Source organism: Haliotis asinina, chromosome 1 (genome assembly GCF_037392515.1).
Source record: "Haliotis asinina isolate JCU_RB_2024 chromosome 1, JCU_Hal_asi_v2, whole genome shotgun sequence".
In the NCBI taxonomy this organism is placed as follows: Eukaryota; Metazoa; Mollusca; class Gastropoda; order Lepetellida; family Haliotidae; genus Haliotis; species Haliotis asinina.
Window position 1 is genome coordinate 101,459,944 of NC_090280.1, and position 19,949 is coordinate 101,479,892.

The window sequence follows — 19,949 nt, forward strand, 5'->3', positions numbered from 1 at the left end:
AGCGGTCGATCTGATTCAACTGATCGGTCGCAGAGGTAGTCGTTGTTGGAGAGGTAGTCGTTGTTGGAGAGGTAGTCGTGGGAGAAACACTCGTGGGCTGGGCTCGGATAATGTTGGCTTTATGTAGCGGTCGATCTGATTCAACTGATCGGTCGCAGAGGTAGTCGTGATCGGAGAAACACTCGTGGGCTGGGCTCGGATAATGTTGGCTTTATGCAGCGGTCGATCTGATTCAACTGATCGGTCGCAGAGGTAGTCGTTGTTGGAGAGGTAGTCGTTGTTGGAGAGGTAGTCGTGATCGGAGAAACACTCGTGGGCTGGGCTCGGATAATGTTGGCTTTATGTAGCGGTCGATCTGATTCAACTGATCGGTCGCAGAGGTAGTCGTTGTTGGAGAGGTAGTCGTTGTTGGAGAGGTAGTCGTGATCGGAGAAGCACTCGTGGGCTGGGCTCGGATAATGTTGGCTTTATGCAGCGGTCGATCTGATTCAACTGATCGGTCGCAGAGGTAGTCGTTGTTGGAGAGGTAGTCGTTGTTGGAGAGGTAGTCGTGATCGGAGAAGCACTCGTGGGCTGGGCTCGGATAATGTTGGCTTTATGCAGCGGTCGATCTGATTCAACTGATCGGTCGCAGAGGTAGTCGTTGTTGGAGAGGTAGTCGTTGTTGGAGAGGTAGTCGTGATCGGAGAAGCACTCGTGGGCTGGGCTCGGATAATGTTGGCTTTATGCAGCGGTCGATCTGATTCAACTGATCGGTCGCAGAGGTAGTCGTTGTTGGAGAGGTAGTCGTTGTTGGAGAGGTAGTCGTGATCGGAGAAGCACTCGTGGGCTGGGCTCGGATAATGTTGGCTTTATGCAGCGGTCGATCTGATTCAACTGATCGGTCGCAGAGGTAGTCGTTGTTGGAGAGGTAGTCGTTGTTGGAGAGGTAGTCGTGATCGGAGAAGCACTCGTGGGCTGGGCTCGGATAATGTTGGCTTTATGCAGCGGTCGATCTGATTCAACTGATCGGTCGCAGAGGTAGTCGTGGGAGAAGCACTCGTGAGCTGGGCTCGGATAATGTTGGCTTTATGTAGCGGTCGATCTGATTCAACTGATCGGTCGCAGAGGTAGTCGTGATCGGAGAAACACTCGTGGGCTGGGCTCGGATAATGTTGGCTTTATGCAGCGGTCGATCTGATTCAACTGATCGGTCGCAGAGGTAGTCGTGGGAGAAGCACTCGTGAGCTGGGCTCGGATAATGTTGGCTTTATGTAGCGGTCGATCTGATTCAACTGATCGGTCGCAGAGGTAGTCGTGATCGGAGAAACACTCGTGGGCTGGGCTCGGATAATGTTGGCTTTATGTAGCGGTCGATCTGATTCAACTGATCGGTCGCAGAGGTAGTCGTGGCAGAAGCACTCGTGAGCTGGGCTCGGATAATGTTGGCTTTATGTAGCGGTCGATCTGATTCAACTGATCGGTCGCAGAGGTAGTCGTTGTTGGAGAGGTAGTCGTTGTTGGAGAGGTAGTCGTGATCGGAGAAACACTCGTGGGCTGGGCTCGGATAATGTTGGCTTTATGTAGCGGTCGATCTGATTCAACTGATCGGTCGCAGAGGTAGTCGTTGTTGGAGAGGTAGTCGTTGTTGGAGAGGTAGTCGTGGGAGAAACACTCGTGGGCTGGGCTCGGATAATGTTGGCTTTATGCAGCGGTCGATCTGATTCAACTGATCGGTCGCAGAGGTAGTCGTTGTTGGAGAGGTAGTCGTTGTTGGAGAGGTAGTCGTGGGAGAAACACTCGTGGGCTGGGCTCGGATAATGTTGGCTTTATGTAGCGGTCGATCTGATTCAACTGATCGGTCGCAGAGGTAGTCGTGATCGTAGAAACACTCGTGGGCTGGGCTCGGATAATGTTGGCTTTATGCAGCGGTCGATCTGATTCAACTGATCGGTCGCAGAGGTAGTCGTTGTTGGAGAGGTAGTCGTTGTTGGAGAGGTAGTCGTGATCGGAGAAACACTCGTGGGCTGGGCTCGGATAATGTTGGCTTTATGTAGCGGTCGATCTGATTCAACTGATCGGTCGCAGAGGTAGTCGTTGTTGGAGAGGTAGTCGTTGTTGGAGAGGTAGTCGTGATCGGAGAAGCACTCGTGGGCTGGGCTCGGATAATGTTGGCTTTATGCAGCGGTCGATCTGATTCAACTGATCGGTCGCAGAGGTAGTCGTTGTTGGAGAGGTAGTCGTTGTTGGAGAGGTAGTCGTGATCGGAGAAGCACTCGTGGGCTGGGCTCGGATAATGTTGGCTTTATGCAGCGGTCGATCTGATTCAACTGATCGGTCGCAGAGGTAGTCGTTGTTGGAGAGGTAGTCGTTGTTGGAGAGGTAGTCGTGATCGGAGAAGCACTCGTGGGCTGGGCTCGGATAATGTTGGCTTTATGCAGCGGTCGATCTGATTCAACTGATCGGTCGCAGAGGTAGTCGTTGTTGGAGAGGTAGTCGTTGTTGGAGAGGTAGTCGTGATCGGAGAAGCACTCGTGGGCTGGGCTCGGATAATGTTGGCTTTATGCAGCGGTCGATCTGATTCAACTGATCGGTCGCAGAGGTAGTCGTTGTTGGAGAGGTAGTCGTGATCGGAGAAGCACTCGTGGGCTGGGCTCGGATAATGTTGGCTTTATGCAGCGGTCGATCTGATTCAACTGATCGGTCGCAGAGGTAGTCGTGGGAGAAGCACTCGTGAGCTGGCCTCGGATAATGTTGGCTTTATGTAGCGGTCGATCTGATTCAACTGATCGGTCGCAGAGGTAGTCGTGATCGGAGAAACACTCGTGGGCTGGGCTCGGATAATGTTGGCTTTATGCAGTGGTCGATCTGATTCAACTGATCGGTCGCAGAGGTAGTCGTGGGAGAAGCACTCGTGAGCTGGGCTCGGATAATGTTGGCTTTATGTAGCGGTCGATCTGATTCAACTGATCGGTCGCAGAGGTAGTCGTGATCGGAGAAACACTCGTGGGCTGGGCTCGGATAATGTTGGCTTTATGTAGCGGTCGATCTGATTCAACTGATCGGTCGCAGAGGTAGTCGTGGGAGAAGCACTCGTGAGCTGGGCTCGGATAATGTTGGCTTTATGTAGCGGTCGATCTGATTCAACTGATCGGTCGCAGAGGTAGTCGTTGTTGGAGAGGTAGTCGTTGTTGGAGAGGTAGTCGTGATCGGAGAAACACTCGTGGGCTGGGCTCGGATAATGTTGGCTTTATGTAGCGGTCGATCTGATTCAACTGATCGGTCGCAGAGGTAGTCGTTGTTGGAGAGGTAGTCGTTGTTGGAGAGGTAGTCGTGGGAGAAACACTCGTGGGCTGGGCTCGGATAATGTTGGCTTTATGCAGCGGTCGATCTGATTCAACTGATCGGTCGCAGAGGTAGTCGTTGTTGGAGAGGTAGTCGTTGTTGGAGAGGTAGTCGTGGGAGAAACACTCGTGGGCTGGGCTCGGATAATGTTGGCTTTATGTAGCGGTCGATCTGATTCAACTGATCGGTCGCAGAGGTAGTCGTGATCGGAGAAACACTCGTGGGCTGGGCTCGGATAATGTTGGCTTTATGCAGCGGTCGATCTGATTCAACTGATCGGTCGCAGAGGTAGTCGTTGTTGGAGAGGTAGTCGTTGTTGGAGAGGTAGTCGTGATCGGAGAAACACTCGTGGGCTGGGCTCGGATAATGTTGGCTTTATGTAGCGGTCGATCTGATTCAACTGATCGGTCGCAGAGGTAGTCGTTGTTGGAGAGGTAGTCGTTGTTGGAGAGGTAGTCGTGATCGGAGAAACACTCGTGGGCTGGGCTCGGATAATGTTGGCTTTATGTAGCGGTCGATCTGATTCAACTGATCGGTCGCAGAGGTAGTCGTGATCGGAGAAACACTCGTGAGCTGGGCTCGGATAACGTTGGCTTTATGTAGCGGTCGATCTGATTCAACTGATCGGTCGCAGAGGTAGTCGTTGTTGGAGAGGTAGTCGTTGTTGGAGAGGTAGTCGTGATCGGAGAAACACTCGTGGGCTGGGCTCGGATAACGTTGGCTTTATGTAGCGGTCGATCTGATTCAACTGATCGGTCGCAGAGGTAGTCGTTGTTGGAGAGGTAGTCGTTGTTGGAGAGGTAGTCGTGATCGGAGAAACACTCGTGGGCTGGGCTCGGATAACGTTGGCTTTATGTAGCGGTCGATCTGATTCAACTGATCGGTCGCAGAGGTAGTCGTGGGAGAAGCACTCGTGAGCTGGGCTCGGATAACGTTGGCTTTATGTAGCGGTCGATCTGATTCAACTGATCGGTCGCAGAGGTAGTCGTTGTTGGAGAGGTAGTCGTTGTTGGAGAGGTAGTCGTGATCGGAGAAGCACTCGTGGGCTGGGCTCGGATAATGTTGGCTTTATGCAGCGGTCGATCTGATTCAACTGATCGGTCGCAGAGGTAGTCGTGGGAGAAGCACTCGTGAGCTGGGCTCGGAAAACGTTGGCTTTATGTAGCGGTCGATCTGATTCAACTGATCGGTCGCAGAGGTAGTCGTTGTTGGAGAGGTAGTCGTTGTTGGAGAGGTAGTCGTGATCGGAGAAACACTCGTGGGCTGGGCTCGGATAATGTTGGCTTTATGCAGCGGTCGATCTGATTCAACTGATCGGTCGCAGAGGTAGTCGTTGTTGGAGAGGTAGTCGTTGTTGGAGACGTAGTCGTGATCGGAGAAACACTCGTGGGCTGGGCTCGGATAATGTTGGCTTTATGCAGCGGTCGATCTGATTCAACTGATCGGTCGCAGATGTAGTCGTTGTTGGAGAGGTAGTCGTTGTTGGAGAGGTAGTCGTGATCGGAGAAGCACTCGTGGGCTGGGCTCGGATAATGTTGGCTTTATGCAGCGGTCGATCTGATTCAACTGATCGGTCGCAGAGGTAGTCGTTGTTGGAGAGGTAGTCGTTGTTGGAGAGGTAGTCGTGATCGGAGAAGCACTCGTGGGCTGGGCTCGGATAATGTTGGCTTTATGCAGCGGTCGATCTGATTCAACTGATCGGTCGCAGAGGTAGTCGTTGTTGGAGAGGTAGTCGTTGTTGGAGAGGTAGTCGTGATCGGAGAAGCACTCGTGGGCTGGGCTCGGATAATGTTGGCTTTATGCAGCGGTCGATCTGATTCAACTGATCGGTCGCAGAGGTAGTCGTGGGAGAAGCACTCGTGAGCTGGGCTCGGATAATGTTGGCTTTATGTAGCGGTCGATCTGATTCAACTGATCGGTCGCAGAGGTAGTCGTGATCGGAGAAACACTCGTGGGCTGGGCTCGGATAATGTTGGCTTTATGCAGCGGTCGATCTGATTCAACTGATCGGTCGCAGAGGTAGTCGTGGGAGAAGCACTCGTGAGCTCGGCTCGGATAATGTTGGCTTTATGTAGCGGTCGATCTGATTCAACTGATCGGTCGCAGAGGTAGTCGTGATCGGAGAAACACTCGTGGGCTGGGCTCGGATAATGTTGGCTTTATGTAGCGGTCGATCTGATTCAACTGATCGGTCGCAGAGGTAGTCGTGGGAGAAGCACTCGTGAGCTGGGCTCGGATAATGTTGGCTTTATGTAGCGGTCGATCTGATTCAACTGATCGGTCGCAGAGGTAGTCGTTGTTGGAGAGGTAGTCGTTGTTGGAGAGGTAGTCGTGATCGGAGAAACACTCGTGGGCTGGGCTCGGATAATGTTGGCTTTATGTAGCGGTCGATCTGATTCAACTGATCGGTCGCAGAGGTAGTCGTTGTTGGAGAGGTAGTCGTTGTTGGAGAGGTAGTCGTGGGAGAAACACTCGTGGGCTGGGCTCGGATAATGTTGGCTTTATGCAGCGGTCGATCTGATTCAACTGATCGGTCGCAGAGGTAGTCGTTGTTGGAGAGGTAGTCGTTGTTGGAGAGGTAGTCGTGGGAGAAACACTCGTGGGCTGGGCTCGGATAATGTTGGCTTTATGTAGCGGTCGATCTGATTCAACTGATCGGTCGCAGAGGTAGTCGTGATCGGAGAAACACTCGTGGGCTGGGCTCGGATAATGTTGGCTTTATGCAGCGGTCGATCTGATTCAACTGATCGGTCGCAGAGGTAGTCGTTGTTGGAGAGGTAGTCGTTGTTGGAGAGGTAGTCGTGGGAGAAACACTCGTGGGCTGGGCTCGGATAACGTTGGCTTTATGCAGCGGTCGATCTGATTCAACTGATCGGTCGCAGAGGTAGTCGTGGGAGAAGCACTCGTGGGCTGGGCTCGGATAATGTTGGCTTTATGTAGCGGTCGATCTGATTCAACTGATCGGTCGCAGAGGTAGTCGTGATCGGAGAAACACTCGTGGGCTGGGCTCGGATAATGTTGGCTTTATGCAGCGGTCGATCTGATTCAACTGATCGGTCGCAGAGGTAGTCGTTTTTGGAGAGGTAGTCGTTGTTGGAGAGGTAGTCGTGATCGGAGAAACACTCGTGAGCTGGGCTCGGATAACGTTGGCTTTATGTAGCGGTCGATCTGATTATACTGATCGGTCGCAGAGGTAGTCGTTGTTGGAGAGGTAGTCGTTGTTGGAGAGGTAGTCGTGATCGGAGAAACACTCGTGGGCTGGGCTCGGATAATGTTGGCTTTATGTAGCGGTCGATCTGATTCAACTGATCGGTCGCAGAGGTAGTCGTGATCGGAGAAACACTCGTGGGCTGGGCTCGGATAATGTTGGCTTTATGTAGCGGTCGATCTGATTCAACTGATCGGTCGCAGAGGTAGTCGTGATCGGAGAAACACTCGTGGGCTGGGCTCGGATAATGTTGGCTTTATGTAGCGGTCGATCTGATTCAACTGATCGGTCGCAGAGGTAGTCGTGATCGGAGAAACACTCGTGGGCTGGGCTCGGATAATGTTGGCTTTATGTAGCGGTCGATCTGATTCAACTGATCGGTCGCAGAGGTAGTCGTGATCGGAGAAACACTCGTGGGCTGGGCTCGGATAATGTTGGCTTTATGTAGCGGTCGATCTGATTCAACTGATCGGTCGCAGAGGTAGTCGTTGTTGGAGAGGTAGTCGTGGGAGAAACACTCGTAGGCTGGGCTCGGATAATGTTGGCTTTATGCAGCGGTCGATGTCATCATTATCCTCCCGTACTCATCGTCAGTTTCCTCGTCATCGTCATCGACTCTTAACATTCAGTATCACTTTTGTTGACTGCTGCGTTGGGTTATTCACAAATAGAGCTTACGAATTTGAACTCGGAAAATGAAAATACAATTCACATCAAACGGGACATTGTTCACTGACACCAGGTACGCGTGTGTGTGCGTGTATGTGTTCCATTGTGTGGTACCCTATATTGCTGGAATATTGCTTAAAGTGGCGTATACCTCTTCAGTAATGCCCGTAGCTCTGACGCTTGCTTAGAGCTAGAAATAGTTTTCCGTCAGCCTGACGATGTCAACATCAGGGGTTGTTGTGCGGGTTTTGACCACTTATGCAACTGGGTTTGAAGAAATACTTTCGTTCCGTGCATTTAGAGAATAAATTTCTTATGACGCAGTAATTATACTGAAATTTGATACACTGACCAAAGACGCGATGAACGAGTTCTACGTATTTACGTGTAGATGGCTTCCATTATTCAAGAGCACTAATTACTCTGTCAGGCCAATATTGGGCTTAAGTATAAGGATAACATGTTCCTGGTACTGTTAAACCATTTTTCAATTCAAATTCTCACACATTCAAGAGACTAAACATAAGTCGCTTTCAACTAGATGGCAGTGTTTGAATATATTTCAAAACATATAAGCTATAAGCTATAACAAGATTCCATCCACATAGTTGCATGTTTAGTTTCTGGCACAGAAAATGACTATTCTTCAACAATACGTGACTGTTTCCTCAGAATTTCGATTTCTAATTTCCCCCCTTTCCTGTTCTAATATTAGCAATCCAACCTTTTTCCCTGAAGAATTAGCTTCTTCGTTTAATTTAATAATTTCAAATTTAAATTTGGACTCCTCAGCTTGCAGTGTTAGGATTTCCTGCTGTTGCAGCTTCAGTTTCTTTTTCTGAGGACCATTGGCAGTGGAAGTGTCAATGGATTTTGTAATTGCAGGTGCAGTTGTACTTGCAGTTGCAGTTGTACTTGCAGTAGAAGTAACAGTAGCAGTAACAGCACCTGATGTAGGATTAGCACTTGATGTAAGAGTAGCAACATCAGTTGCATTTGAGATATGTATTATCCCATCTTCCATTACAAGCAAATTCATTGCTCTCTAAAACTGTCATAAAAGTATTGACGTATTATTATCAAGGATGGATGCAGAGTAACAGATCATTTATGCCATATTAAAAGCATAAAAATCACAATAACAAATTAAAAATGAAACAATAAGTCAAATACATGGGGTTTTCAATGCAAATAGCCATCCATTCATCATATAGCATTATTAGGACACAAATTGGCCAATTTTCTAATTATTGTAATGTCTATTGCAATGTCGGTGTCTATTTGGTAAGTATGTCATATGTTAAGAGACAATTTTTGGTACATTACAATGTGATGTTATAAAAAGAATGCCTCACACATTTTATTACATTTTCTAAATGATAAAGTAGGAGAATGGTATATAAATGTGAACAAACCGTTTCCATCAGTAAAATCCATGGAAACACTTCGTTCCTCCCCAACACACAAGGAATTCCACCAAAATCTGGAAGTACATCCATGAGGAGATTCAAAATTATTTTTGAATACGCCACGGATTGGAAAAGGCAGGTGTCATGGGCCATTTTGCACATTAGGATAAAAAATGACCCTTTGAAAGTTACTATTAATGCAAGGGCAGTGGCCCGTTCTAAATTCAGAAAATGGCTAATAATCTTGAAAATGGTCCATTGTCTAAGTTCTCTATCCCAATCCCTGATACACTCATCTGGGCTAAGGATCTGCTGTACTATTTATTCGTTCAGTTTGGCATTATATGTAGGTGGACACTATTTAGACTCAATCATTTATTTGTGGGGTTTTGTTTTCAAAATGTTTCATTATTTTTTTATGTGAATATATGCCATTAAGAAATGCAAGTTATTGGGTTAGTTTGGGTGCTGTGTTATGTGTTGTCAAAACTACATATTATTATGAAAATGCAGTAGCTTCCATTTCCATAGTTGAAACAGGTTATACCTTCTGTGTCAATGCCTCCAGCCAGACCATTCAAAGTAGTCCTCTACCCCATTGCGTCCAGGATGGCAGCTTCGGGTAAAGTTGGGGAAGCTGGTTTGGGCCCCTTCCTGTTTTGGGGAGACGAATGGCATCATTCTTCTCTTTTGGTGAAAATATTCTTGCAAAGCATTGATAAAGATATTGCATGTCAGTCATTCTGGTGACATTAAATTATATAGAATTTATATCTGAATTTATTGTCATTTTAATTATAAAACAATCTGTAATGTTTATTAACAAATCTATGCTACTTCGTTAAGAAAACTTCATCATGTATCATGTATCCTGATACACCCCTTTGCTTCAGATTGGCATACTGTTTTTTTTTTCCCTTCTTCAACCGTTCGTCTCACAGGATTAGATTTCCTGATGTGAAAGCAAACGTAATTAGACTGACATTAACACGTACTGTATGGCCACACCCACAGGCCGATACCAGGGTAACAACGTTAATTCATAACAAAAATATTTCATGCTTAAGAATGTGGTACCAGTTCTATTGCAGTTACGTGAGGTATTCCACAGACAAAAAACTTTGGGAATAAGCACAAAACTGCAAAACATTCTGTAACGAAAAGCAATGTTATCGTGGGCCATAAACTTGCAGCGATAATGCATGGGGCAGGTAACTAATTCAGCACTTTGTCGACCCAGTTTTTGCACAGGTATCAGATACATCCACGTAAAATTACTTTTATCTGGTAATAATTATCTTATTTTCATGGACATTTAGTTACTGGTGCATTCAAGGAAGTGTTTCGTACGCGTTCAGCGCGGCCATTGTCTCCTCCCATGCCTCTTCCTGTATCGCCGTCCCCGTTTTCACTCCACACTAAGTTTCCCGAACAGCCGTTCCTCTCACTTCACCTCATCAACTAACGTGAGTCGCTCCTCCTCAGTCCAATTCGGCCTTCGTTTGTGTTCAACGCCGTTGGAAGCCATTCTCGGTGTTGCGATGTTATCTATCGGTAGACGATTTCGCAAGCAGACGATTTCTTCTGTGTTTACATTAGAAACGGAAGTTGATTTCCGCGCCGTGGCCGCTTACACCACGTTTAATAAGTAACGTGCGATCGATAAAAAATTGTGAATTAAAAACTCAGTTACGTTTGAGTTGAGATTGTTTCGAGAAACGGAATTATGAGAAAACTCAGTTTGAGATTTGAGTAAAAACTTGAGTTGTTTCAAGAAAACGGGCCTGTGTCATAAGGAGTGATAGGACATAGTAATCTAGGTATTCTACTGGTGTTGGAACTCAAGCGACAAGGACAGACATTATCAGTAGACGGAGCAGCTGTAGGACAGGCGTTGCATTACAGTACCATAAGAATTCTACTACTATACAGACAACTATGTCAGTGTAACAACGAGTACCTCAAATGTTTACTTTTGATCTCAAGTTTTACTGTATTTGCTGGCTACATTAGGATTACTAGATAGAGGTCAGGCACACTTGGTTTTAGGAACACGGTCAGTGCAACAACCTTGGTTCCCCGTCAGTACACACACACTTTGAGATGAATCTGAAGATGTCTAAATACTCGAACATTTCAACATTCACACACTAGATGACACGCGAAGGTGCGGGTAAAACAGGCCTTCAGCAACCCATGCTTGCCATAAAAGACGACTGTACTTGTCGTAAGAGGCGACTAACGGGATCGGGTGGTCAGAATCGCTGACTTCCTTCACCCAACTGCGCAAAATATTGCTGAGTTAAACTTGTCAATAAATCATAAATGATGTATAGGAGGGACAGGATCACGTGAATGTTGGATTATCCATTGATAACTTATGGGTCATTTGAAGGGCTTATCTATTGCTGACGTCAGTGATGACGTGACTGACTAATATACTCACTGACTGGAGATTATATTGACATTTTCTTTTTTGGGGGTAAGAAATTTATATATCGCACTTATCCTCGCAACTGGTAATAGATTTATTTTGGTTAAATACTGTCAAGCTTGACTTTTGCAGCGAGCGTGTTTTGCACGTGCAAGTTGTGCAGAAACCACATGACGAATGTGACGTGGTTAGATTGAACAGACGTTAGGCACCTTGGGGTCTTCGTACAGCACAGAGAACAACTTTCTTCAATCTACATTCTACTATGAATCAGCATTCGGTTCCCCTTCACACCATTCGGAGGATTCTGATGCATCTACGACGAATAAGCAGAAGGAACGCATTGAAGGTTACGAAATATTTCAGTTATTTAAAGACAGTTAAACGTGACATTATTGAGGAAGAAAGGTCATTCTAACCATTCAAAAGGGCTCAGAAAGATTCAGAGATTCAAACTTTTGTATTGAAAAGCAACCAACTTCAGAAAAAGTTTCGTGTTGATTGTTTGGACAAACTTGGCACTGCTGTCAGAGATTAGAGCAACAAGTATTGGGAGTGTGTAGGTATTCTCCAAGATGTCTCCTCAGACATCTCGAGGATGGAGAAGTATATCAGCTTAGAGGATCATTCACCATCTGGTTGAGAATAAAACCCTACTCAAACAACGTGCATCCTCGTTCCGGTCCGGATAATAGACTATGTTTCACCAAGCGCTACTGTGTCTTTCGTGAAAGGGTTCGCGGAGCCTGAAACAGTATGCATGCCCGTAGTATAGGGTCGTGAGCAGTAGTCTAATCTTTGTTGTGTACGCAAACAAGTAAATACTCTACTCGTTACATAAAAAAAACTTGTTGATTGTGGTAAGCAGCCTCTGTCACAGAGAAATTTCAATGTCTGGTATATTGGCACCTGCCTGCCTGCTAACGACAATATGCAATACACAGCTTCAATCATTGACCACATGCAATTTGAACTTAACACCTATCAGGCTGTACACCATAAACAAAACAAATGATTTATGACTCGTGCACCCGAGTCCTGTCTCTACTACACCATGTAATTAGGCAGGTGTGATACTTGTACACATGACATGTTTTTATGTCTGTGTGTTGTAAAAAACTACATCCATTTTTCTCGGATGACTGGATGTGACGGAAACTGGTGCAAACGCTTGTCAGTTTCAAGTCCTGCTTTATACTTGGAAGAATGACAGTTTCAAGCCACGCAGTTGTTCACCATCACCACCACGACTGTACGCTTATAAATTTGTTTATTCGTTTTTCACAAGCTGCAATTTACATTATATGTCATGAATTAGTGATGATTGTGATTTAATTATGTTTGATTCTTTGGTTCATGTGACCTTTAAGAAACTATTGTCTCCTCGAGCTTGATTATTTGTCAGTTCTCTTTCGGTAGCTACACAGCTTTCAGGCAAAAAGATGCTAATCCTTGACCTTAGGTTTGTAAATTTTTAAAACTTAGAAGAGCTTTTGACATTTAGAAAAGATAGCCCTCGCGGTTTAAGGAAATGTGTTTTTTTCCTGTTTTTTTTCCTTTTTCATGTAGGCTTGAACCTTACGTCACTGATCCAGTCGGGTTGAAGTCTCCTGATTCAGTGTACAGACATGTTTACCAGATCCATGTCAATATGACCTAATTAAGAACATTAATGAAGCAGCTAAGAGATTCCACGGTGGCCCCGTCAAGAAGTGAGAGCCTGTAGGTGCTGGTACTTTGATAAAGTCTGCTGATAGATTTGGTAAAAAGTATTGTTACCTTGTATATTTAAGATTTCTGACAATGTCCATTCTTTCATATACTGGATTTTTCTGAAGTTTCCTCAGGCGATGTATTACTTTTCATGGGGGATATGTTCGTATTTTCATAGAAACGAGTGAGACAGACGTGTATAGAGACTCTAGATTTGTTGTGATTGTGGCATCTGGTTAGCACTCTGCCCAGTGAATATGCCTCCCCGTTATATATTTTTAGCAAATATCAAAGAAGACAGACAAGTGAATTATTGTGAAAAAAACAAAAGAAGTATCTTCTCAGAGGTAATACGCTAATCTCTTGCTCGTGAACAAGAGACATTTTCAGGACAAATAGGAATAGGTGTGCACGGTTAAGGTTTACACTGTTTTCGTTCTGCGGGAGGAAGCACAGCTGCGAGTGCAGGTGTACCTGATCGGTTGCTACGTGATGGCCACTGGGCTTCCGGCACGGCGAGAGCCGGATCTGTTAAAGATGACAAAAAGAGTTGGTGAATGTCACTTGTATGCTAGGGTTGTAATTTTCCTACCGAGACCATCCCCGAGTTTGTACCAACCCCGACCCCCCCACCCCCACCCCCATCAGAGTCACCATTCCTTACACTGGATCCATCAGCCACAAGATCTCTCGTCTCACCAAGAGCCAAGCCAGCATTGACGTCACATTCTCAAGTGGCAAGACCCTGAAAAATCTTCTCAGAGCCAACGGAGTGGATCTCGCACTGCTAGCCCCAACCCAAGAGGATGCATTTACCAGATTCCGTGTAGTTGTGGACACACGTACAACGGGAAAACGCTGCAACCTATCAAGACAAGACTCAAGAACACCAAGTCTCCGTCAACATGCTCGATCAGAAGTCTGTCCTCAAGGACAAGGACCATGCCATCAAATGGGAAGCCACCCAAGTCTTATCCACCAGCAACAACTGGCGCCAAAGGAAGCTTCAGGAAGCCGTGGACATACGGAGACAACCGCCTGTGATCAAAGAATTCACTTACCTTGTACTTGGGACCCACGTATATAACACCTCCCATCGTACGTTCTTCCCTCACCATGTTGGCACTGTACAGTACTGACCTCCACACCATTTCCGGCTATCTCTACCCCTATCTTCACTATATTACTTTAGTGTATCACTGGCCTCCTCGTGTTGCTTTTTCAGTATCATTGTATTCTTTACCCCATCATTACTATGTTATTTTAGTGCATCACTGGCCTCCTCATGTTGTTGTAGTGTATCACTGGCCTCTTCTTATTTGTACTGTATTCCATCAGTCTTCAACGTTGTTAAACATGTTTTATTGTAGCCCCTCTGAATATATTCCTCTCCCCTGCCTTGGTACTCCCAACTATTCACCTGATGAAGGAGCAAGCACCGAAACGAAACGAGTTATCTACGATAAAGAAGCTGACATCCATAATCTGGCTTTTCTTATGCTTTACACTTCTAAATGCCCTTCAAAGATACAAAGTACAAATGAGTTTTATATAAATTAATTACATTACTGTTTACAAACAGTGATTCAAAACACCGAATTCAAAAGTAGGCAATCCGTTATTCAATTGACGTAACTACAATTTATGGTGCAAGTCAACTTCCGAGGGAGCTAACTATCACGTGGGAAAACAGGTCTTTCAGATTTGCCACTTCATAAGGCGAGTCTCTTGCTGTCAAAACGTGCATGCAGTCAGACAGTATATGCTTGATGGTGAATACCTCATCGCAAGAGATACACATAAGATCTACGTATGTTTTCAGTAGATAGTCAAAACTGCTTCATCACGTCTTAACTGACAAAACCCATTTCTGGCTTCAGATCATCAAGTTTATTTCTTCCTACTTTGGTGTCCCAACTTTTTTGCATAAGGTCCTAAGTATATCTTTTGATAGTAAGTTTGAAACCACATTACGGGATTAGCAGCGGAGATAAGGCTCGTCAAGAGCTGCTTTAGCTGCAGCATCGGCTATTGTGTTAACGGCTTTGCCGACATGACCCGGCAACCAGTTGAAGACGATGCCACATTGGCCTGTACAAAGATTGTTGTAAAGTAATAAAATGTCTAGGATCACTGGATGACTTAAGTTTCACTTTGAAGTGATTGTTGAAGTGAAGATAATGCATGTACAAGAAACGATGAAGGTTTGGAATTATATTCTGTTGTTTGCGTATAGGAGAAAACACGCCTCCGAGGTTTTGGTGGACAATGTAAAGCCGGAGGGGGAGGGAAATCCCCAATGGCGGAGCCCCGAGGGATTTCCTGACCCTAATGGTTTTACAATTATTTAAACTCGCTACTGACTTCCAGATCACCGGCCGCCCTTAATCCAAAAGGTTTGCAGTTGTAGAAGTAAACTGCATGTAGCAAAACCCTAGGAGTTTCAGAAGAAATTCTTTCCTTTGTCCACAACGTCTACCCTTCTAAAGACGTGGCAGGCTGGAATAATATGGCACCATCCTACCTTATTGGTCTTGTTCCAGGGAAGGTAGCATCTACATCTGTAATTTTCGTAATTCTGATGGCGTTTCACTCCCTTTATCACGAACAAAGTTTTCGTATAATTCGTGTTTTCCGTCCGCAAATAGAATGTGAAATGAACTTCCAGGTGAAGTGAGAGAAATCATGTCACTGAATTCTTTGAAATCTAATATTGATGTAACATAACAAACTGCTCCTAAATACTTTGACTATGGTCCGAGAATCACTAATATCATCCTACACATCCTACAACTGTGTAGTCAACTGAATTATGATCTCTCCCCTTCTGGTATAAGAGATAACCCTGCTGGTATACGTTGTACTTGTGGCAGTGTTTGTGAAAATTCTTGTCATTACCTATTTGAATGTCAATTATATACTGAACAGAGAACTACCATGATGGCAAATTTCTGCAGTGTTACCAATGCGAATATAAACTCTAGTTACCACTACAGGGCAATGCAGATCTGACTGTTCACATATATGAAAACATATTCAAAATAGTTCAAACACATATTTGTCAATCTAGACGAGTTTTCTAATTATTGGAACTGTTCCATTCTTTCTCACCTTTCTGTTCTTTTCTGTCCATTTTGCACAGTGAATGTAAATAATGTTCTGTAAATACTACGGAGTGTTCTAAGGAGTATAACTTGAACTCAGTCCTTTCCTCATAAATAAAATATGTTGAAGACAGTCCGATACCCGTTTGGTTGATTTTTTCATCACAACATTACGAATGGCACGGAAGCTAAGATACGGTCTCTTACAAAAGTCACGCAAGTGGCGTCATACACAGATACAGAAAATGTTTTGACCGACACTGTGGGAAACACGGTTTGATCTTGTTTAAATCCACATCCAGAAGTCATGGGCGTCTGTCGGAATTTCAGCAGACTGAGGAGGTACCAATGCGGACTGCTCAATGGCAGCTGCACCTTGCGCTTGTCATGTGCTTCTGGTTTTCGACCACGTGTCGTAGATGTTTACACAGCGCTTAGCATTCTGTTGTGTATCTTGGGGAATCCGATTTTGAGAATATTAATAGGTCTTGGCCGATTTTTGGATGTTCTCAATTTCAATTTACTCATTCATGTTTTGGCCTAGAGTCGTATGCCCAGAAGGCGGTGGCTCTGGGGGAATTATTAATCTTTTAATTCTTCGGCTGGAGCATGTCATCCGCGTATCCTTGGTGCTGTAAGCTGGAGGCCCGCTTACTTTAACATTGTTCTTGTGATACTCTGTGGTGGGTGGAGGCTCGGATGATGAACCATTTACACTAACCATGGCTTATGAAAACGCAACAAAAAAAACCACAAAACGTCCACTTGATATTGACAATGTTGATACTGACCATAGACAGTCTGCATCGATTGAGTATTGGCCGCGTTTCATTGTGATTGAGACTCCTCACAAGACACCATTGACGCTGCACCCCTTTGCTATATCCAAGGGTATTCAAGGTATTGCAGGGTATGTGAAGAACATAAGACGCTTACGTTCAGGTGGCCCGCTAAGAGAGTGCGGGAAAAATCAGCAAGCAACTAATTTGCTGAACATCAGATCTTTCGTGGGCATTCCGGTCACAGTCTCTGCACACAAAACCTTGACCTCAAGCAAAGGTATCGTTAGAGATCGAGACCGATTGTTTGATGATATGTCGGACCTTGATATAGGATCTGAAATGAAGGATCAAGGTGTATTCTACATCAAGCGCTTTTCAACTCGGAGAAACAATGAAACCATCAAAACGAACACGTATCTGTTTACTTTTTCATGTCCAAATGCTCCCAAATCACTGAAGGCAGGCTACTGTAACATTCCAGTTGATACCTACATCCCCAACCCGCTAAGGTGTTTTAAATGCCAGAAATGTGGACACGGTGTAAATACTTACACATTGTCTGTTGTGTGTGCTCACTGTGGTGAGGAGAAGAGAACAGAAGATTGTGACAGTGAGTATAAAAAATGCACTAATTGCTCAGCCGACCATTCTTCATTTTCTACACAGTGTCCAATTTGGAAAGAGCAAATGGAGATCAATAAAAGAAAAGTTACACAAAATATCTCTTTTTCTGAGGCCAAAAAACTAGTAAAGAGATCCGATGTTCCAGAAAGTTATGCTACAGTAGCAAAAACACCATCGGAGTCTAGCTCTAAAACAACATCAACCACAGGCTGCCAAACTACCTTGACTTGGGCAAATTGCGATTCTCCACAGCTTTCGTACCCTGCTATATCATCACAGACTGAGGAATCACTTCCTAGTACCTCAAAGTCTTCTTCTGATCACAAATTATCATCTCAGTCACACTCAAAGTCTCAATCTACAGCTGATAGTCAACAAACGGTGAAAAGTAAACCGAAGCCAAAGCTTGATGCTTCAAAACAACAAAGTGGCAGAGCTCCTAAAAGGTCACCAAATAAAATTCAATTGTTCAATAAATACGGGTCTCTTGAAAACATAGACGTTTTTGAAAACGTCCATTCTAGGGCACATAGCTTGTCGCCCTCCAAAAGAGTTCGGGGTAGATCCGCAATAAATCCCCCCAAATGATAGTTTATTCCAATAATATTGTACAGTGGAACTGCAGAGGATTGAGGACTAATTTACATGAATTACAGCTATTAGTCCAAGATTTTACACCTTCAGCGATATGTCTCCAAGAGACATATTTAAAACAAACAGATACATTTGACCTTCGTCAGTTTAATGCAGCTCCGGGTGATAAGGCCACTGGCAGATCATCCATTCTAGTGGAGACAAAACGTTATTCAAAGCCCTGAATCACTTAATATTAATATGCAGGTTGTTGCAGTGAGAATTACTTTACATGTAGCGTTTACGCTATGCTCTCTTTATATTTCGCCGTCTTCGGCGTTTGCCAAAACCGATCTTCAAGCTCTATATGACCAACTCCCGAAGCCCTGAATTATAATGGGAGATTTAAATGGGCACAACACACGCTGGGGTAGTGTAAATACAAACACTACAGGTAAATTGTTGGAGGACTTTTGTTCTGACAATGATTTATGTATTTATAATGATGGTTCCAACACATATTTACAACCTGGTACAGGGACTTATTCTGCTCTCGACTTGTCACTCACAAATTCAGAACTGCTAAATGAATTCGAATGGTCAGTCCACAATGACCTCTGTGGAAATGACCATTTTCCTACGATATTAAAAGCTGTAACTCCATCTGTTGTTCCTCCATCACCAAGGCGGGATTTTAAAAAGGCTAACTGGGCTTTATATGAAACACTGCGTGCTGAAAAGCTTAAACCTGAACGTTTTATTGACGTTCCTGATGCTATTAAATGTTTTTCTGAGGAACTGAATTCCATAGCTGATGAGTGTATGCCAAATTCCTCTGCAGTTCCACATATTCGAAAACCATGGTTCAACGATGAATGCAAAGAAACTAGGAAGGCAAGGAAAAAAACAGAGCATTATTTCCGTCGCCATCCTATGGTGCATAATTTAAATAAATTTAACATTTTTTATGATAAAGCACGGCGTACTTTTAAACAGAACAAACGCCAATCTTGGCAAAAATTATGTATCCAAAATGAATTCTCGGATACCCATGTCCAAGGTATGGAACATGGTCCAGAAAATTAAAGGTAAACGTACTAAATCAATAGTCCAACATGGAGATCAATTACTTACTGATAAATCGATATTTGCGAATAAACTGGGCGAAATTCTCGCTAAACATTCTTCCACTTCTAATTATATACCTGAATTTCAACAATATCAAAACCAACAAGAAAAGAAAACTACTAACTTCAATTCTGATAATGGGGAAGATTATAATGAAACGTTTACTATTCATGAACTCCATACTGCTCTTGATCAAGTTCATGACACTGCTACAGGAGCTGATAACATACATTATCAACTCCTGAAGCACTTACCAGAATCCTGTTCAGAGACGCTCTTATCAATTTTTGATGATATATGGACTTCCGGGAAATTTCCTTTTTCATGGCGTGATACCATAGTAGTACCAATACCTAAACCTGGACGTGATCATACGGACCCATCCAATTATCGTCCGATTTCATTAACTAGCTGTGTTTGTAAGACCATGGAGCGCATGATAAATAATCGACTAGTTTGTTACTTGGAAACAAATAACCTCATAACAGATATACAATGTGGTTTCCGTAAAAACAGAAGTACTGTCGATCACTTAGTGCGTTTGGATTCATTTGTGAAAAAAGCATTACAATCAGGATCAGGGTGTTCCACAAGGGAGGATCTTGTCAGTCACACTTTTTAGTATAAAAATAAATAGTTTATCAAAAGTTTTAAACGATTCAGTTGATGGATCGTTATTTGTGGATGATTTTAATATTTGTTGTCGTGGTAAAAATATGCATACTATTGAACAGCAACTGCAGCTGTGTTTAAACAACATAGATAAATGGTGTCTTGAAAATGGCTTCAAATTTTCTAAATAAAAAACCAATTGTATACACTTCTGCCGTAAATATAAACCCCATAAAGACCCAGAACTATCTCTAAGTGGTACCCCTATCAAAGTTGTCATGGAGGCTAAGTTCTTGGGACTTATTTTTGATTCACATTTGACCTTTTTGTCCCATATTAAGTCCCTAAAAGACAAATGCTTGAAGGCTC

The 19,949-nt window shown here is 44.3% G+C and overlaps 1 pseudogene; it reads right to left on the bottom strand.

Moving 5' to 3' along the window:
- Positions 1-7,356: 7,356 nt before the first annotated feature.
- On the bottom strand, positions 7,357-10,138 carry LOC137277606 (uncharacterized; annotated as a pseudogene).
- Positions 10,139-19,949: the final 9,811 nt, after the last annotated feature.